The sequence below is a fragment of the Vitis riparia genome, chromosome 10, assembly GCF_004353265.1.
Source record: "Vitis riparia cultivar Riparia Gloire de Montpellier isolate 1030 chromosome 10, EGFV_Vit.rip_1.0, whole genome shotgun sequence".
Taxonomy (NCBI): Eukaryota; Viridiplantae; Streptophyta; class Magnoliopsida; order Vitales; family Vitaceae; genus Vitis; species Vitis riparia.
This window is the reverse complement of record NC_048440.1, coordinates 19,850,332-19,859,757: the sequence shown is the minus strand read 5'-3', so window position 1 is coordinate 19,859,757 and position 9,426 is coordinate 19,850,332. Positions and strand designations below refer to the sequence as shown.

Below are 9,426 nucleotides of genomic sequence, written 5' to 3'. Positions count from 1 at the left end.
CATTGTGTAATTATTAGGAAGCTGATTGGAGCGAGGAACTTCAACAAAGGGTATGAAGCAGCCTTGGGGAAGCCGCTCGATTCTTCCTACCAAACTGCACGAGATACAAATGGGCATGGCACCCATACACTGGTGGTAGATTGTTGGTGGAGCAAACCTCTTGGGTTCGGCCTATGGAACTGCAAAGGGCGGGTCGCCTAATGCTCGAGTTGCTGCCTACAAGGTTTGCTGGTCAGGGTGCTATGACGCTGATGTATTGGCTGCCTTTGATGCTGCCATACATGATGGGGTTGACGTCCTTTCTATTTCACTTGGATTCACTCTGCGTGATTAGTTTTTAGATGCCATCTCAATTGGATCTTTTCAAGCTGTCAAGAATGGAATTGTTGTTGTCTGCTCCGCTGGGAATAGTGGACCCACCCCTGGGAGTGTTCGCAACTTGGCACCATGGATTATAACTGTTGCATCTAGTACAATTGATAAGGATTTTCCCTCGTATGTCATGCTGGGTAATAACAAGCAATTCAAGGTGGGTCCTTTAATTCTAACAGTTTAGGAAAACATATTTGTTCTAGTTTTCATGGTCCGTATATGCGCATGTATATATTTTTTTATCTTCTTCTGTGACTTGTTTTGAATCAGGGCCTTAGCTTCTATACCAATAGTTTGCCGGCTGAGAAGTTTTATCCCCTGGCATATTCTGTAGATGTTAGAGCTGCTAATGCTTCTGAAAGAGAAGCGTAAGTAACTGATACTCTGTCAAAATTTCATCTTGATCTTGTTAATTGGCATCATCAACTCTTAAGTCTCATTCTAGAAGCATTCGGATTTTTCTGCTTTGATGAAACCATTCGCTATTTGCTAACGACCTATATCTTACCGCCAAAATACAAAACTAAGGATCAGGTGGTCAAGACTCATCTGGTCATGTTGGTTCTTTGTGCCTTCAGACTTTAAGAAAAGGGGATCATCAAATAGCAACAATCCATAATTTGTAGAGAAGGTTTGACTAGATTTTGCTGCATTTGCTTTATGTCTGTGTTGTAGACAACTTTGCTCTGTTGGATCCCTGGACCCAAAGAAGGTGAAAGGGAAGACTGTATATTGTCTGGTTGGTCTTAACGCAATTGTAGAGAAGAGGTGGGTGGTTGCTCTGACAGGTGGCGTTTGGATGATTCTTGCTAACCATCTTGCGTTGATTGCTCAGGCCCACTTTGTTCCCACTTCACACGTCTCTGCAGCTGATGGTCTTGCCATTTTGTTATACATCCAGACTACGAAGTAATGTTCTCTCTGTCTCTAAATGCTTAATTCCAGGTTCTTTGCTTCCTGAAGCCATGTTAAATTCATTTAGTCAGATGGCCCATTTTAGTGTTTGAGGATTTTTTATTTTTGTTTTTCTCATTCAGGTACCCTGTGGCTTATATCAGTGGTGCAACAGAAGTGGGTACGGTACCAGCACCAATCATGGCTACTTTTTCGTCTCAGGGCCCTAATTCAATCACTCCAGAAATCCTCAAGGTGGGTTACGTTCAGAGGAGATTCAGTTTTAGTATTTTTTTTTTCCACTCCTGCATTGGAAGACAAAACTCCTGCAAGTATCAAGAGTTGGTTTTTACATGAACCCCAACTGTCCATTGAGTGAAAAAAAATGGCAAGACTAGTTAGGGCGCATACCACAATATCTGAGGCAAGGGGTGTCGGTTGTTAAAACCATTTTCTTAATTTTCTTCTATTAATTTAAGATCCAACAATATTGATGATAATCTACAGCCTGACATCACCGCACCCGGAGTGTGAATTTTAGCTGCTTACACAGAAGCAAATGGGCCTACAGGTCTTCAATCAGATGATCGTGGTGTTCCCTTCAACATCGGATCTGGTACTTCAATGTCATGTCCTCATGTTGCTGGAACTGTAGGCCTTCTAAAAAAGATTCACCCTCATTGGAGTCCATCAGGCATAAGATCTGCAATTGTGACCACCGGTCAGTGCTATATGTCAAACTTTCAGTAGAGTTGCTTATTATAAAGTTTGTGCTGTTTTAAGGTTATTATTTACATGAACTGTTGCTTGACGTTGACTACAATATGGATCCCAGCAAGAACCAGAAGTAATGTGAGACAACCTATGGCGAATGGTACACTTTCAGAGGCAAACCCCTTCAACTATGGAGCAGGGCATCTATCGCCTAACCGTGCAATGGACCCTGGCTTGGTCTATGACTTCACCACTGACTACTTAAACTTTTTGTGCTCTATTGGCTATAATGCAACCCAACTATCAAGGTTTGTAGACAAGCCATACGAATGCCCATCAAAGCCCACGAGCCCTTTACCCCTCAATTACTGTCCCAAGTCTCTCAGGCAAGGTAACAGTGACCCAGACCCTGAAGAATGTTGGAACTCCAGCTACATACACGGTTCAAACTGAGGTGCCTAGTGGAATATTGGTGAAGGTGGAACCTAAGAGACTGAAATTTGAAAAGATTAATGAAGAGAAAACGTTCCAGGTTACACTGGAGGCAAAGAGAGATGGTGAGGGAGGTGAGTATGTTTTTGGAAGGCTCATATGGTCAGATGGAGAACACTACGTCAGAAGCCCTATAGTGGTCAATGCAACCACCCTTCATATGTAACCATGCTTTTGATTGAACTTTATGTAACATCAAGTGTAAGGACCATAAATAAATCTACGTTTACCATGTGGAAGCATCGTTAATAAAAAAGACAGACCTTGAACTTCCCTTTGATCTAACATCTTCCATGGAAACCAATGAGCTTATAAACTTATGTCTACCAGAAAACTGTAATACGGGTGATGCCTGAATTCTAGATATTAAAGAGCCTGATATGAGATTTTCATTACATTGCCAATTTCAAAAAGTACCAATACTGGAGATGGCGGCATGAAACAACCACATTGATGAAGCAGAATTGGAATAGGAGCCTTGAAGGCATGAAACAAAGACATTGATGAAGCAGAATGGGACCAGGAGTAAGGACTACCTATTTTGGCAATATACATATCTAAACCAACCATGTCTGCTGTGTAGTTCTACTTCTAGGACACCTTGTCTGATCTATCAGTTCCACAACAGTAGAAAAATGTATGAACTGAAATCTCCAACTTACTTATATAGTAATGACATGTTTTAAAGATAATGGAGTGAAAAAAATGATGAACGTGCATATTAATTACATGTATCTTCTATAATATACCTTTTCCTTCATTTACTTGATTATGCATTTTCTCAAATTTTGCAACTTTTATCTGATTTTAGTTTAGTTGTACATATTCATAAGGGTCTCTTTCAAAACCCCACTTGACATAAATATATTTCTTTGATCAATGATCATTATTTAAGGTAAATTTCTTTGAAGAGTTAGGTGGATCTGGGAAGAAATCAAATTTGGACATCAGATAGTGCTGGGTAAAATTTTCTAAAAGTGGACAATCATTTGCAGACGGTTCTTATTGATTAATATTACCTATCCATCACACATCTTCGATAAAAATATATAAATATAATTAATAAATTATCCATGATTTGTGGAAGCAGACCTTTTATAAGGGATAGTTGAGACTCTCTTACTTGAAGAACATATAGCAGAGGTCCTAATTAACCACAAGGATACAGGGGATTAGATGGGGATTAGTAGAGACTCTCTTGTCTTTCTCTCTTTCACTGTCTTCTCTGTGATGCAATGTCCAACACTGGCTCTCAAACAGGCAAGCATTATTCTCTCTCTCTCTCTCTCTCTCCCTCAATTCTCAGTGGCTAACTACCTATTTTAGCTTGTTTCTATGGAACCTCATGTCATGTGATGTAACTTGATATTCATGTACCCCTTATTCTACAGTCTTATGTGGTGTACCTAGGCAGTCATTCACATGGGGTTGAACCTACTTCTTCATTGCACTTCAGCAAAATAACCGATTCCTATTATGATCTCTTGGGTTCTTGCATGGGCAGGTGATAAAGCATTAATGTACTTATTAATTCCATCCTACTGGCTACTATATTAGTTGCTTAATTTCCACTCTGTTTTTGTTGCTGCAGCAAGAAGAAGGCACAAGAAGCAATTTTTTACTCTTACACAAGTTACATAAATGGTTTTGCTGCTGTCCTGGAAGATGAAGAGGCAGCTGAGCTTTCAAGTATTATACTGGCACACAACAGCACCTAAAGATACTTGAGTACTTTTGACAGTGATTTTAGGAAGTATTTTAACATTTTTAATACTTAAGAGGTAAAAAATTTCAAGTGATAGATATACTAGAAACCCTTACAAGAATCATTGTCAAACACACTCTTACATTCTTTATAATTCTTCTCCTTCCCATTCTTTGATCTCTTTAAGCACTATAATATTTCTATATTGTGTTTGAGTGCAGAGCAGCCAGGAGTTTTATCTGTTTTCTTAAACCAGAAAAATGAACTGCACACGACTAGGTCCTGGGAGTTCCTTGGACTAGAGAGAAATGGAGAGATTCCTGCAAATTCTATCTGGGTGAAGGCGAGATTTGGCGAAGACATCATTATTGGGAACCTTGACACTGGTAGTCTTGATTGCTAGATAGCTTTGAGATTTGGTGAAGTATATAAATTTATTGACTCTTACAATGAGCTATCTTCATTCAATAGCATTGCTGTTTTGAAATATTTCTCGTCTTGTCTTTCAGAAAAAGCTTCAGGAATCAATAAGCTAGCTAGGATTATTGCATGCTTACAGTGTAGAGATGGGGACTCCTTAACTAAACTGGCACCTAATCATATTAGCTGCAATCCTAATTGTGATGAATTTTGACTTAGTAAACAAGATTTTAACCATTTTAAATAGGTGCCTGATTAATCTGGTGCTAATTGTTGAGATTTCAAACTAGACGAAATAAATACTTTAGTTCGAGATGTGATCGATATTAATCAATTCCCTTTTAGGTCACTAATGAAGTTAACATTTGATATAAATTGAAATTAATTATGTAGTAGGTCAACCTTGAGCAATTACTTAAATAGAATTAAAAATTTAGCATAGGGTTATATTTATTCGTTAGTAATTACTAGTGGCTTATATTAATCGATTCTCGGCTGCTATTTAGGTGATTAAAGGGTTAAAATAACTTTATGTTAAAGAAAATTTGACTCTTGATCATTTTCCTCCTCACAAGTTTGACATTAATCCACCCTTATTCATCAACTTTGGTCTTATTTTTCATTTTCCTAATGTTTTTCTAAATCCATGGTGGTTGAGAGTAGGTGTTTGGCCAGAATCGGACAGCTTCAATGACAAAGGAATGGAGCCAATTCCATCCAAGTGGAAAGGTTACTGTGAGCCCAGTGATGGTGTTAAGTGCAACAGGTTGCAACAGGTTTTCCCTCTTCACATGCTCTCAACGTGAACTCCACAAGAAACATTATATGCAAAAAAAAAAAATTTGAGTAATTATGAAAAGGGAAAACAGAAACTTTCTTGTGTAATTAAGCAAAAGGTATTTTTGGTTGGTGTATGGAATGTTAAATGATCAGGAAGCTGATTGGAGCAAGGTACTTCAACAAAGGGTATGAAGCAGCCTTGGGAGGCCGCTCGATTCTTCCTACCAAACTGCAAGAGATACAAATGGGCATGGCACGCATACACTGTCCACAGCTGGTGGTGGATTTGTTGGTGGAGCAAACCTCTTGGGTTCAGGCTATGGAACTGCAAAGGGCGGATCTCCTAGTGCTCGAGTTGCCTCGTACAAGGTTTGCTGGCCAAGTTGCTATGATGCTGATATATTGGCTGCCTTTGATGCTGCCATACATGATGGGGTTGATGTCCTCTCTGTTTCACTTGGAGGTCCTCCTCGTGATTATTTCTTGGACAGCATCGCAATTGGATCTTTTCAAGCTGTCAAGAAGGGAATTGTTGTTGTCTGCTCAGCTGGGAATTCTGGCCCCACGCCTGGGAGTGTTGAAAATTTGGCACCATGGATTATAACTGTTGCAGCTAGTACAATTGATAGGGATTTTCCCTCTTATGTCATGTTGGGCAATAACGAGCAATTCAAGGTGGCTAACAGTTTAGGAAAACATATTTCTTTTAGTTTTCATGGTCCGTAAATCCTTAAGTATATTTTTCTTGATTCAACTTTTATGAATTGTTTTGAATCAGGGCCTGAGCTTCTATACCAATAGTTTACCGGCTGCGAAGTTTTATCCCCTGGTATATTCTGTAGATGCTAGAGCTCCTAATGCTTCTGCAAGAGACGCGTAAGTAAACTGATCCTCCATTCAAATTCAATCTTGATCTTGTTAATTCTCATCACCAAATCCTCCATCTCACTATATAGGTATGACTAACTCTTACTGTATTTGCTTTCTCTCAATGTTGTAGACAACTTTGCTTTGTTGGATCCCTGGACCCCGAGAAGGTGAAAGGGAAGATAGTATACTGCCTGATTGGCCTCAATGAAATCGTTCAGAAGAGCTGGGTGGTTGCTCAGGCAGGTGGCATCGGGATGATTCTTGCTAACCGTCTGTCCACTAGTACATTGATTCCTCAGGCCCACTTTGTTCCCACTTCATATGTCTCTGCAGCTGATGGTCTTGCCATTTTGTTATACATCCACATTACAAAGTAAAGATCTTTCTGTCTCTAAATGCTTAATTCCAGATTGTTAGCTTCCTGATACCATGTAAAATCCATTTCTGAGATGGCCCATTCTAGTGTTTGAGGAAAATTTTTTTATTGTTTTCTCATTCAGGTACCCAGTGGCTTACATCAGAGGAGCAACTGAAGTAGGTACAGTAGCAGCACCAATCATGGCTTCCTTTTCGTCTCAGGGTCCTAATACGATCACTCCAGGAATTCTCAAGGTGGGTTACAAATTATAGTCCCAAGTAAATGAACTAATAGTTCAGAGGAGTTTAATTTTAGCTTTATTCTTCCACTCCTGCATTAAAAGACTCTACTCCTGCAAGCATCCAGAGTTGGTGTTTAGCATGGTTTGGTGTTTGGCATGAAACCAACTATCCGCTGAGTGAAACAAGTAACAAGACTATCTAAGGATCATACCAAAAAATTTGAGGCAAGAAGTGTGAGTTGTTAAAACTATTTTCTTAATTTTCTTAACATTATTGTAAAGAACCAAATATACTGATGTTAATCTACAGCCTGACATCACCGCACCCGGAGTGAACATTTTAGCTGCATACATAGAAGCAAAGGGGCCTACGTTTCTTCAATCAGATGATCGTCGTGTTCTCTTCAACATCGTATCTGGTACTTCAATGTCATGCCCTCATGTTTCTGGGACTGTAGGCCTTCTCAAAAAGATTCACCCTCATTGGAGTCCATCAGCCATAAGATCTGCAATCATGACCACCGGTCAGTACCATATGTTAAAATTTCAGCAGAGCTGCATATTATATAGTTTGCGCTTTTTAATTATTGTTAATATGAACAACTGTTGCTTAATGTTGACTACAATATGGATCCCAGCGAGAACCAGAAATAATGTGAGACAACCTATGGCAAATGGTACACTTGAGGAGGCAAACCCTTTCAACTATGGTGCAGGACATCTCTGGCCTAACCGTGCAATGGACCCAGGCTTGGTCTATGACTTGACCACCATTGACTACTTAAACTTTCTGTGCTCTATTGGCTATAATGCAACCCAACTGTCAAGGTTTGTGGACGAGCCATATGAATGCCCACCAAATCCTATGAGCGTTCTGGATTTAAACTACCCCTCAATTACTGTCCCCAGTTTCTCAGGCAAGGTAACAGTGACTAGGAGCCTGAAGAATGTTGGAACTCCAGCTACATACACGGTTCGAACTGCGGTGCCTAGTGGACTATTGGTGAAGGTGGAACCTGAGAGACTGAAATTTAAAAAGATTAATGAAGAGAAAACATTCAAGGTGACACTGGAGGCCAAGAGAGATGGTGAGGGAAGTGGGTATATTTTTGGAAGGCTCATATGGTCAGATGGAGAACACTACGTCAGAAGCCCTATAGTGGTTAATGCAATCACTCTTCAGATGTAACCATGTTTGATTGAACTTAATGGAATACCATGCATAATTACATTTCAGAATAATCGGAAAGATTTCATAAATAAAGCTTCAAAAAGTTGCAGATTCAACATCTTGAAGCCCAATTGGAGTCCAAATCAAATTTAGATCAAATGTGTTGAGGTGTCTTAAATTTCATTTTGAGTACACTTTTAATTGTTTGATGTTTACTATTTTGATAATATTTTTTAAGAAGTATTATATTATGAGATTTTTTTGTTATAAAAATGGGTTATGTTGTATATAATATCTCCATATGCTCACAAGAAAAAATAGGAAGGAATTTAAACAAAAAGAAATAGTTATTTTGGGTGTAATTGAAACTCTTGTATTTGAAAGTTTTATGATGACAACGGCTCCTTTGAATATAATGAGTTAGATTTTTTTAATGGATATAATCACATGATTGAACCATAAATATAGTGAGTTGATCTCCTTTATTTTATGGATATAATCATATTAAAAAATGTTTTTTTTAATAACTTCTTATTTTCTTTTTATTAGTTACTTGATTCTATATAACAATTTCGTGGCATAAAAAAACCAAATTGTAAAATATTTAGGCCAAATACAAAATAATAAGATTTTTCAAAATGGTTTCCAGTACAAATCGTGAATATAGATCATACTTTCATTGTAACTCCACTCTACCATTCTCACCTTGACATAGATATTGGTTGAATTAGTTCACACCCCCTCAAACCTTTGACCTACATTTAGATTGAATTAGTTACCATTGGCATTAATTAAATCAAATTAAATGTCCTAAAAAGATTTTTTAGATAATGTACACCAACATCAATTTTCATGTTTTGTTACAGATTTTTAATATCTAAAAAACATTGTATGGTTTGATTTTTTCCATTTTGAAATTTCTGATGTTTGGTTAATGTCATTGAGATGGAATTTAGAAAAGAAAGTGTATAAATGAAACATTTTTAGCACATCTTATATTTAATACCCTCCAATATCTCATTAATCCATTTTAGGAATGCTTTTTCATTCTTTCAATCCATTCCACAAACATTTGTCTATATAACAAAAGAAAAAAATGCAAGATATGTGATAAAGAGGTAGCAAATTGTGTGTGAAATATTGTTACTTTTAATGGGATTAATTAATTATTTATTAATTTTACATGTATTTAATAACTTGGCTTGCTACTTGGACACTATATGAGAAGCCTATAGTGGTTAATGCAACCACTCTTCAAATGTAAACATGTTTGATTGAATTTTATGCAATGTCATTACCTTAAATTATAGTATGTGGAATCACCATTAATGAAAAAGGACAAGACCTTAACTTCATTTTGATTTAAGATTTTTCATTTTTTTTAAAATAGCAAAAAAAAAAATATCCTC

General features: G+C 37.6%; 2 pseudogenes; both read left to right on the top strand.

The window, feature by feature from the left end:
* Nucleotides 1-2,752, top strand: part of LOC117923196 — a 3,015-nt pseudogene extending 263 nt beyond the window's left edge.
* A 1,140-nt stretch (nucleotides 2,753-3,892) lies between these two features.
* On the top strand, nucleotides 3,893-8,089 carry LOC117924079 (annotated as a pseudogene).
* Nucleotides 8,090-9,426: the final 1,337 nt, after the last annotated feature.